We start from the raw sequence: 8,491 nt of genomic DNA on the forward strand, positions 1-8,491 counted from the left end.
GCCGTGTTCCTCGCCGTCCCTGGAAAGCAGCCCTTGGAGATGCAGCTGAGCTCTGCTGGTGATGGTGGATGGGACAGCAGCCGTCTGGCTGCTACCAGTTGTGCAAGTAACTATAGTGCTTACTTTCCAGGATGGTAAATTCAGAAACTTTTAGCAATGCTGAATTCAGTGAAGACTTTATATTAAAAACAAACTCCCCAAATTGTCCCTTGGTACATGAAGTTGTCTTAGCTGGAGGAGGGCCCAAAAGGAATAATCATTTTTTTTTTAATGGTCTTCTTTTTTTTTTTAATTGAAGTGTGGTTAATTTACAATGTTGTGTTAGTTTCAAGTGTACAGCAGAGTAATTCGATATACATATATATACGTATATATATTCTTTTTCAGATTCTCTTCCATCAAAGGTTATTACAAGATATTTTATATACAGTAGTGTGTATATGTTAATCCCAAACTCCTAATTTATCTCTCCCTCCTCCCCCCCAGCCCCTTTGGTAACAGTAAGTTTGTCTTCTATGTCTAGGAGTCTTGTTTTTGTTTTGTAAATAAGTTTATTTGTATCATTTTTTAGATTTCACATATAAGTGATATCACATGATGTTTGTCTTTCTCTGTTTGACTTACTTCACTTAATATGATAATCTCTAGGTCCATCCAAAGAATAATCTTGAATCTAAGTTCCCTTGTTAAATGTATGATGCTCATGGGGAATTCCCGGGTGGTCCAGTGGTTAGGACTCCACACTCTCACTGCCCAAGGCCCGGGTTCAATCCTTGATCAGGAAAGTAAGACTCTGCAAGCCACACGGTGTGGCTAAAAAAAAAAAAAAAAAAAAAAAAAAGAATTGCCATGTTTGGGCTTCCCTGGTGGCACAGTGGTTGAGAGTCCACCTGCCGATGCAGGGGACACGGGTTCGTGCCCCGGTCTGGGAGGATCCCACATGCCGCGGAGCGGCTGGTCCGGTGAGCCATGGACGCTGAGCCTGCACGTCCGGAGCCTGTGCCCCGAAACGGGAGAGGCCACAGCAGTAAGAGGCCCGCATAGTGCAAAAAAAAAAAAAAAAAAGAATTGCCATGTTTGCCTTAGACCACAGCTTGCAAAGAGAGGTTCGGGGGAGGTCCCCAAGACCCTTTCTGGGTGTCAGCAAGGTAAAACTCTCTTCCTGACAATACTAGGAGGTGTCTGTTTCCCTCTGCTCCTGAGTGCACACGCATGACGTGGGATAACGACGTCCCTCTGACAGCTGAGGAACATGCCTTCCTGTGCCTTAAACATTTCTCGGTTTTGATATGAACATGGTAAACATCAATAGACACAACCCACATAATCAAAAAGTCTTGGGCTCTTACATAGTAGAATCTACACATTTAAAGGCTTAGCTGGAGGAGAGGGTGGTGCAGCTGTGAATGCGCCAGGCCTGCACTGACCAAGCACCAAGGTCAAGTCCCAAAGAATATAAAAACATTTTAAAATAATGCATAGGGACTTCCCTGGTGGCACAGCGGTTAAGAATCCGCCTGCCAATGCAGGGGACATGGGTTCAAGCCCTGGTCCGGGATGATCCCACATGCCAGGGAGCAACTAAGCCCGTGCGCCACAACTACTGAGCCTGCGCTCTAGAGCCCATGTGCCACAACTGCTGAAGTCCGCGTGCCTAGAGCCTCTGTTCCACGAGAGGAGCCACCGCAGTGAGAAGCCCACGCACCTCAACGAAGAGTAGCCCCCGCTCGCCACAACTAGAGAAAGCCCGCGCGCAGCAACGAAGACCCAACGCAGCCAAAAATAAAATAATTAATTAATTTAATTAAATAATGCATAATGTGTATTTAATACATGAACAGCAAGATGACCATGACTACGGACTCCGGAGCGGGCGTGTGCTCCATCTTTTGTAGACGAGATACCATGGATCCCTTTCCCACGACAGTAGTCGTTAAGAGCACACACTCTGGCACCAGACTGCTTGGGTTCAGACCCCAGCTCTGCCCCCTATTAACTGTGACCCAGGGCAGCGCATTCACTCAGGGCCTCGGTTTCCCCACCTGCAATGGGGGATGAGAGCACCTACCTGGCCGGATTCTCACGAAGAATAAGCCACCCAGCACGGTTTGCACAATGCAGCCGACACCTGTTAACACCTGTTAACCGTGACCACAAACCTAAGGAAACGCTCACATTAGTGCTGGGATCGTCCTTCCGTATTTGATTTCTAGAGTTGTCCTGCATCAAGCTCCAGTTCCCGAATGCCCACGGGAGCGAGCAAGGTGCACAGATGTTCGGCAGCCTGGGGGCCGTGGCTGGGCTGTGGGGACGGCTGTTCTCAGAGTCCCTGGGTCCAGAAGATGGAGCTGCGTGCCACCAGATGGGCGGGCGGGAGCACAGCAGGGAGGGAGAGGGGAGGCTCGGCCCTGGAGATCACGGGGAGATGGGGAACAGTGAAGCAGCAGATAAAGATGGAGCTCAGCCCAGCCTCAGCGGCTCACGGGCTCGCAAACAGCCCCGGAGCTGTCCCGCACGTCACTCAGGCACCTGCCGATGGGTTTGCTGTGGAAGACGTGCCCTGCCCAGGCCCGGGCTGCAGGGCCTGGAGACCTCAGCCTAAGAACCAGCCCCTGCCTGCTTCTCGGGGTCCTGGGCGGGTGCTGTGCTCGTGCACCTAACTCCCACGATATGGTAATCTGGGGACAACGTGGGCATTCGGTGTTACGGGAATTAATACAGTTTGTCACTGAAACCCAGATTTACTTCACAACTTTAAAGGGGATTCTGAAAGGACCGACATGCACATAGAAGTGCTCTGGCTGCCCCTGGGCTCCTGTGTTCGGGGCCGTGACCCCTGTTGCAGCCGTGAGTTCCGGCCAGGCCAGCTTCTCCCCGTCCATCCTCAGGGTGCTTCAGTTCTTCCCTTCGGCCAGTAGAGACGGATTGTAAACACAGTCTACGGGATTTGTTTTGTTTATTCTGTTTATTAAACTGTAACCTCATATAGGATTGCCTTAGGGCCCAAGTAACAAATAAACTGTCAAACGAAATAAAACATAAAGCAGCAGGGGTGGAGACGGCAAATCCCAAATTGCACACTGCAATCTGAGGCATCTGTGAAGCCAAAGTATCCTCTTGTCTCCAAATAATCTCCAACTTGACCTGATCAACACTTGTGCCCTCTCCAACCAGGGCTGGCTTGAGGGGGCACAAGAGGAATTCCAGAAACGCAGGACTCCTTGGGGGAAGCTGCTGGGAGATCCTGGCGCCCAGCTGCCTGTGCTGGTCTATCTTTTCAACGATCCACGGGAGACGGGGGAGTATGTGAGCCATGGTTGAAATTCTATGGAGAAGCGGCCACCTCTTCCTCTGACAAATCAACCCCGTGAATCACAGAGAAAAGGCAGCAGTGCCTGCACCCCTGAGCCTCGTGGCTGCTGCCGCAGCAGCTTGTCCTGGAGGGAGGCCTGTCTGAGCGCTCAGCCCTCACCTTGCGCCGCGTCTGCGCTGAGGCTGTCCTGTGTGCTGACCCTGTGCTCAGCCAGCGTGGCCTCCCTGGGACTGCGAGGCAAGCCAAGCGGCCAGGCACTGGGGGAAACTGGAAGCTCCCCAGGTTTCCAGGGCCTCCTGGAGACCAGCCCCTGTCACCGTACCTCCCCTCCGCCCACACAGGGTCTTCCTGCCCTCCCCTTCCCCACCTCCCGTCTGTCTAGAGTCTGCTCTCCACGAAGCAATCCAAATCATGCTTATAAAACAGAGCAATTGGTCCTGGGCTCAAAACCCTCCAGCCCCTCCAGCACAGAGGAAGGGTCCTGACCACTGGGCATTCTGGCCCTGGCCTGAGCCCAGCCCTGCCTCCCTCCGCCTCCCTCCACCCAACCCAGCCACAGAGCATCTCCCACCTGCACATTCCCAGCTTCTGCCTTCCCTTCCCCTTCCAAGAGAGCAGAATTTATGTTATGCATATTTCACCACAATTTTTTAAATGTTCCCTTCTCTGTGGAGGCTGATCACCCCGCCTCAGGGTTTGTCACTAGAACGGGAGGCCACTGAGACCAGCCATCACTTTGTTCACGGCTGTGTCCTCAGCACCCAGGACACAGCCATGCAGTAAACATCTGTCAAAGGCAATTTCAGTTTATACCACAAAAATCTCCCTTTCTCTCCAGTTCCTTCCTTCTCTGCAACTGCTTTGGAGGCCTGTCACCAATCTCCCCAAAACTCGCCCCCAGAAACTCCAGCCTCCTACCCCATCTCCCCATCAGCTTTGCTTTGGACCAGTAACAGCACTGGTGTGTTTTCCCCATCCTCTGCCTCTTTCATCCTTTCGAGTTATTTTTGTCCTTTGTTTTTCTGTTCTGCCCTACAGAATATCGAGAATGGGCCAGCCACCTCTGAGTCTGAGGGAACGGGACAGGAGGTCGGAGAAAAGCAGGTTTTCCTCAATGGGCTGGCAGGAAAGGCCAGGACCTCTGCAAGCACTTGCTCGTCACTGTCTTTTCCCCGTTTTGCTGTGACTGTCCAACTTCAATGTGGTTTGTGGAACATTTGCAGAGGCAGGCCCACCACTGATGTGCTGATAAACCGTTAACAGCCACAGACCTCTGGGGTCCAGAAGCAGCCAGCCGGTGGCCACTCTGTGTCTTAATATGGAAAAGCACAAAGGCCTAGGACCGTCCCGTCCTCCTTCCGGGAGACGGCATGCTCTGTCCAGCGGGTGAAACGGAGACTCTCCGTGACAGCTGCTAGCTGTGTGTTATGGGCACACAATCTGACTAGTGGCTACAGGATCCCAGAGCATCCTGTTGCCTACAGGGCACCTCCAATGGGGAGTTCCCGGGAGACAAAACACAGAACAGCGAAGCCTTCCTTCTTTTCTTATCCTACCTAACAGGTAACCCAAGGGACCAGAAACATATCAAGCCTGTAACTTTCAGATACTGCCTATAACATGGATATCCAGACAAGATCCCTCTTTCCTGCCAGCGGGACCCAGACAAGGCTTCTGAACAGGTGCCAGGGCGTGGAGGTGAACCTTAGGTGTCTGGTTGTGGCTCCCAAGTGGCTAAAGGACGTGGACAGGCAAACCCCAATGTGAACAGACAGAAAACCCACTGCAAACTCGCACTGTAGGAAAGGGGTTGGCCCCTGACAAGGGAACGATGGGGGTGCCCACTCACTGCGACTGGATCTGGAGGCTCCCTTGCAGCCTCCCTCTTTGCTGTGGCCACGCCCGCTCCAAACACAGCTTGGAGGGTGCTGGCAGCAATGTCAACTCACACTCTAGTCCGTGACCCCAAAGGCAAAGTCCTCTCCCCATTTGCAAACACGAGTCCTAGGAACTCCCTCACGGTCCAGTGGTTACGACTTGGCACTCTCACTGCCGGGGCCCGGGTTCAATCCCCGGTTGGGGAACTAAGATCCCGCAAGCCATGTGGCTCGGCCAAAAAAAAACCCTATGAGTCCTAAGGAAGGACTTGGGGGATGACTGTCCTCTCCCTGAACTACCCAATGTGGTGACTAGTGTGACGCTGCAAAGGGCTAGGGCCACACAATGGGTAGTGAGGAACCCAGCGGATGGGCTTTACTGAGCAGGTATGAACAGCAGACATCTTCTCCAACCATTACTGCGGATAGCAGCCTCCAAGCTGGCTCTCGATGACCCGTGCCCCCTGGGATTCATACCCTTGGGTTGTCCCTGCCATGTGGCACCACATTACGTGAGAAGCCCATGGAGTCACACGGTGAGGAGCTGCTGCCACGGGCCAGGAGCCAGGCAAGGGCGTTACCTTGGACACTTAGCAAGTTTCAGGCGACCACAACCCCAGGCGTCACCTGCACTGCAGCCTGGTGAGAGGCCACTCAGGAACCATGTGGCAATAAACACTGGTTGTTCTAACTTGCTGAGTTTAGGGTAATTTGTTACACAGCAATGGATAACTGATATAATCAACAGAGCAAGTGGTTAAATTAATGAATTTGGCATGTGCTGTCCAGAACTCTGGGTGTTAACACAGACCTGCCCTTTCCAGGCCCCTCCTAAATGTCTGTCCAGAATCCCACGTCCACGTCTGGAGAACTATGGAGGAATACATAGCTACTTAGTCATGTGCGAATTCCTGGACAGGTTTTTTGCTAGTAATAATGGACTTTTCCCCTTTCAAGAACAAATCTGATATTATGAAATCTTGTTGTACGTGTGAGTAAAACCCAATTAGTGAGCCATACGAGAAGAAATCGTTTCCTAAGAAAGATGTGCAGTCCAGAAACAAAATTGACCAATATGCAGATGACTTTATTCAAACATTCCACAGGGGATTGTATTTTATAGATGACAACCTAATATTTTGCAAAGATCTAGGTATAGACCAGGTCATTCAAAGCTGCAAGACAGCCTCAGCCCAGCAGCTCACCATTATGGGTACAGTTAGTCATTACCTTATGCGACAGTCAAAGGGTTCCAAAGACCAGACCCAAGTGTGGAGTCACTATGCTTTTTAAAAAATTTTTATTGAAATATAGTTGATTTACAATGTTGTGTTAGTTTCAGGTGCACAGCAAAGTGATTCAGTTATACATACACGTGTATATATGTATATATATATATATATACATTCTTTTCTATTTTTATTGTTTTCATATTTATTTATTTGGCTGCGTCGGGTCTTAGTCTTTGTTGTGGCACTCAGGCTCCAGAGCCCGCAGGCTTAGTTGCCCCGAGGCATGTGGGATCTAGTTCCCCAACCAGGGATCAAACCCCCATCCCCTGCATTGGAAGGTGGATTCTAAACCACTAGACCACCAGGGAAGTCCCTATCTATTCTTTTTTTAGATTCTTTTCCATTATAGGCTATTACGAGTTACTGAATATAGTTCCCTGTGCTATACAGTAGTTCCTTATTGGAACTGTGATTAAAAAAAAAAAGTTTAGCACATTAGTTGCAGCCAAGCTGCCTAATTTGTGGAGAAGCAAAAAAATTATTTGCTCTGATATCAATAATGGAGCTTATATCTTAAAACCAAAGATGACCCAAAAGATCAACCTCTGTCCCAGACTGCTAAAGTGTTATTCCTATTTTACAGACAAGGGGACGGACAGATGTCCTCAGAGCAGCTTGCCTGAAGCCCCTCGGCTGACAGCTGGCGGCACAGGAGCCCAGCAAGGGTCAGAGGGACAGCAGCAGGACGAGGCGCCTTGCTCCCCTGCCCTTCCCGCCTGGTGTCAGGGAGGTGATACAGAGGCCTAGACAAGCCTGGGCCGCAGTCAGTTCACCATGATGGCCTCTGACACAGTTAAGGGAAGCCAAGCCCAAAGGTCCTGATGTGCACAGGGTTCTGAGAGCTGAGGAAATAGAAGTGAGTAAACACAAGTCACAAGGTACAGAAAGAACAGAGAGCAGGTGACGGACAGGAGTGGCTCAGGAGAGTGAAGGCAGTGCCTCAGGAGTGGGGCCCGGGAGGAGCCAGGTCTCCTAAGGCCACCCCCCCACCCAGGTCCTTTTCTGCCAGGGTCCAGGCCACTGGGCCTCTGAATTCTCTAACTGTACCCCCATCGCCCGAGGCCACTGCAGTGGTGGGAATGAGCAGGGTGGGGTTCAGAGTCAAGGTTCACCTCTCACCTGAGGCGTGGGTTGCAGCCAGCTCTCAAAGCACAGTTGTTCAGTAAATGTGTTTGGATGAGTGAATTAATATTTCCCAGAACCTCATTTCCGACGACATCCTGGATGTGGACGGTTTCCCAGCTGATGAGCTGCTTTCATGTATTTTTATTGCATTTTATCTTTACAACAACCCTGTGGGACACCCAATATCAGCCTCACTCTGCAGATAACTTTATCCCCATTTTACTGATGAGAAAATTGAGGCTTGGAGAAGGTAATCACTTGCTCAAGGCCACAGACTCAGAAGGACAGAAGCCAGCACTCCTTTCCCAAAGCCTAGCTCCTGCTATCACCCTGCACTGCTTCCAAATGAACCTCCTGCAAAGAGCTTAGATTCCAATAACACTTTTTACTTCAAACAGTGTTAACAGTACTGCATCTCACACTCTCCCGAAACACGTTCAAATTTGTTAGAGGCTGTGAGTCACAAATTCTCTGTGCTGGGTGAGAAGGGAACCGGGTGAGGGTGGGGCTCAGCCACTTCCTGTTAGGGCGGTGTTGCACAAGCTTTGATAGGGTGCAAGGGGGCAAGAAACTACCTGAAAGCCTGGTCATGGTTACGGGACTGGTCTGGGGAGAGTGGACAGGAGAACGTGGGTGGGACAGTTTAACCAGTGAAAGAAAAACAGTGAAGGAGGACACAGGGGAGGATGGATGGATTGTTGAGAGAGAAAGTGAGAAGGCAGGCAGTCCAGCTGTGCAGGTCAGGGGCAGCCCCCTCTCCACAATCCACCACACTCAAGAACCTGGCTGCCAGAGCGGGGACCTATAATCAAGACGCTGCATTTAAAAAAAAGTCCCTAAACCTCTGCAGCTTCAGGACCGACGGGGGGGGGGGGGGGGGGGGC

The 8,491-nt window shown here is 50.9% G+C and overlaps 1 non-coding gene across 1 annotated transcript; it reads left to right on the forward strand.

The window, feature by feature from the left end:
* The first annotated feature begins 5,325 nt into the window (after window positions 1-5,325).
* TRNAE-CUC (transfer RNA glutamic acid (anticodon CUC)) lies at window positions 5,326-5,397 on the forward strand. The gene has a single exon. It is a non-coding gene; the product is annotated as a tRNA-Glu (tRNA).
* The last annotated feature ends 3,094 nt before the right edge of the window (window positions 5,398-8,491 follow it).

This window comes from Lipotes vexillifer, unplaced genomic scaffold (genome assembly GCF_000442215.2).
Source record: "Lipotes vexillifer unplaced genomic scaffold, Lipotes_vexillifer_v1.1 scaffold23, whole genome shotgun sequence".
NCBI lineage: Eukaryota > Metazoa > Chordata > Mammalia > Artiodactyla > Lipotidae > Lipotes > Lipotes vexillifer.